Genomic DNA, 3,541 nt, shown 5'->3' on the forward strand with positions numbered 1-3,541 from the left:
CTTTAAAGTTGACCCTAAAAATCGCATTTTTTTGCGATTTTCGAATTTTGATACGGTTGTTCTAAAATTCGGGTTAGACCCATTTCCCACTCAATTTGACCCCCTGAATAAGAATATGAAGTCGAATTTCCGAAATCATGCACGGATTTTGAGATATATGGAAATTACAATTATAGGTGTTTCCGAAGCACATTTTCGGACATTTTTGGGGTCGTTTCAGTCAATCTCTTGATTTGAGTATGTGGGGTATTCCTTTGAGTGAGGGGCACATGTTGTAAGAAAGAATGGTGATACCTAATGGCGAACATGAAGTTTAATGCTTTAGTTGCAAAAAGTTGTCAAATCAATACTTGAGTCATATGATGTCTGAAAAGGTTAAGGCCAAGTTTACATGAGAACATGCATATTTGAATGGTTAAAAGATCCTTGAAAGAAAGTGGCGGATGCACAAATACCGGTATTAGAGAGTCTAGGTCTAGGACTAGTTTATTAAGTTGTTCGAGGATGAACAACACTCTAAGTGTGGGGTGATGATCTTGGGCGTATTTGTATTCTTAAGAACCAAATAACACCCGTATTTATGCCAAGTTTGGAATCATTTTCTACTAATTTATAGTAGTGTCGAGTCATATGTGTTCATTTGGACTAACCAACATGATTAGTTGTGTAGGTGAGCTTAAATTGATAAACGAGTGGGAAGCACGAAAGGACTCAAGTAAAGACGCAACAAGAAAGGCCAAGTGTAAATGAAGAACAAGGCATGTCAGTAGCCTCTCTGCGTCGCGGAGAGGGATTTTATTATTTGTTCGCAAAATAGAGTTGAAGACAGAACAATTCGTATTGTGCACGCGTCGCGGAGAAGAGATGCTCGCCAAGAACTGGAATTCTGAAGGAACTCCGCGTCACGCCCTTGGTTACTAGATTTGGTCATTTCGACTTAAATATAAATATACTCATATTTTATTTAATTATTATTCTTTTTCTCGGTTTTGAAGAAGGACGACTTTGGGAGCTTTTTCATCTGTTCTTAGGGTTCATTCCTAAAATCTTTTATTTTCGATCTCTTTATGTTATTTAAACATTGCATAATCGAGATTCTTGATATGAGTAGCTAATTTCCCTAGTTCTAGGACTGTGGCTACTGGATGATTGTATCTTATCGAGGTTTTATGGATTGAAATTAATTTTCATATGAATCAATCTTTTATTCTTATTTTCGTATTTTGTGCTTGATCACCACTGAAATAAACATCTTGTCTGAACTGAACTTGGGAGAGGGATAAGAGGATAGAATGTGGGGGAAAAGGAGCATGATTTTCTCTTAAGATCTAGAGTTAATTTGTATCTAAGATAGGGATATACCTAGAAACCATGCTTGGTTATTAGACAGGACGAAATCTTAATGCTCGTTAATTGGCCAAGCCTATCCTCGCTCAACGATGTAGTTAGGCTGCCAATTATCGTAGGCGATTAGAGGTCAGGAGACCATAATCATATTTTAAGCCATGTGATCATTGATTCGATAGTTAATTAATATCCATTTTACAAGATAATATGCATGAATCCTGAAGTGGGCTGCAACCCTGCACTTTACCCAATCATTGTTCAAACCCTTTTGAAATTGCGCATTAGTTAAGCTTTTAATTAGATTTTAGATTATAAAAACATTCACTTCATTGTTTTCGAAAACACTTATTTCTAATTGAAAGTATTGGTGAGATCGAATTAGTTTAATCTTGAGTCCCTGTGGGTACGATACCAGACTCTTAAAAAAAGCTACTTTAATACTTGAACGACCATATACACTTGCGTGTGCGATTGGATGCAACACGGCCCTCCTTCAGTTGTACCCTTTTTTTTTTGGTGGCAATAGAAACATGACTCGTTTATGAAAAAAATCTTCAAGGCTTGCAAGATTGCAAAGAATGGTTTTTTCCTATGTAATATTATGTAGATTCATTATGAAATGACTAGATTTATGTAAGCAATACCAATAAATTGGGAATATATTTTTAGCCATGTTTATATCATTTACTTTCTTGGAGTCTTTTGGCCTTATCAAAGACTCATGGGTAGGATATATAGAAAACTTGTAGTACTTATTTTGTTGTCATTACTGTTCTTTCTTCTGTCTGTTGTGTAATGTTATCTATTTAGCATTATTTAGTTGTTGTAATTACTGCTCTCATATCTGTATACCCCCTTTTAGACTGCTTGAAAATGTGTTTTCAGCGGGGGTCTAGAAACAACCTTTGTCTCTATGACGAAAAGGCAAGGTTTGCGTAGACTTGACTCTCCCCAACCCCACTTATTGGATACCTTGGGTATGTTGTTGTTGTTGTACTTCTCTTTTTTTTTTTTTTTGTAATGTTGACTTGGTCAGTGAAGATTCATATGGCCTATCCTAACTTGTATGAAACTAAGATGTAGGTATTGTATTTATGCAATGTGTGTAGTTTGTATTTTGACTTTTAAATTGTTTTATGTTATGTTTGTGTGTTTCAGGCGAAGAGCGTTGCAGAAGAAGGCACAAGAAGTGTAGATACCGGATGATGATCAAGAGAGAAGATGGTGAGGAATTTGGAGAAGAGGGAGACTAAGCTTATGAATTGCGGAGGCATATAATTGGAATATATGACTTTAAATTGTTGACAATCATTGGTCAAGGCGCATTTGGGGAGGTACATTATCTTTTTTTAACTCTGTTCGTTGGATTGGTTTCTAATTCATGTTTTCATGATGTAAATTTTGTTAAGAAGATATCATGGTGATAATCGTATTTCCCTATTTGCATATTGGAATGAATTGGGCACGAATAGATTAGAATGGATATAGAGGACTCATATAGCCTATCTTAATTAGTTGAAAATTGGAGCATAGTTCATTGATTGATTGATTTTAGTAGTTTAGCACTAGGGATGTAAATAGGGCGGGGCAAGTCTTGACCTACTAAAATATTGACTTGCCCCACCCCGCCCCATTTAGCATTTTCAAAAAAATTACCCTGCCCTACCCTACCCCGCCCTGCCCCATTATGTTATTTTTGCTCTTTAAGTTCAATAGTTGCCTAACTGTGCCCCATTAGATCTCTTATTCATTTTTGCTTTTAAACAAAAATATTAAGATATATGTTTGATTGAAATTTGATATGTATGTTTGATTGAAATTTGATTAAAATTTTATTGTTTTGACTATTTTTTTCTCTATCAAACAGATATACATGCATGTAAATACAACTAAAGTAGACATTAAAATCAGAGGCGAATCCAGGATTTTAAGAAAACGGGTGCACCATTGCTTTAAAGATAATATCAAAAAATTTATAATAACAATAACTAAGCGAGCAATACATAAAAATTACATTACCACAAAAAATATCATCAGTTTACAATTGTACTCGACGAGACTTCATATTTTGAAAACAATCTATAATAGCATCATTACTTACATTTTCAAATATCTTCCGCTCTATCTTACAAACTAAACATCCATTCAAAAATTCTTCACCAATGCTATTCAACTTAGTCACAAATTTAACTAG

The sequence above is a fragment of the Solanum tuberosum genome, unplaced genomic scaffold (assembly GCF_000226075.1).
Source record: "Solanum tuberosum cultivar DM 1-3 516 R44 unplaced genomic scaffold, SolTub_3.0 scf00167, whole genome shotgun sequence".
Lineage (NCBI taxonomy): Eukaryota > Viridiplantae > Streptophyta > Magnoliopsida > Solanales > Solanaceae > Solanum > Solanum tuberosum.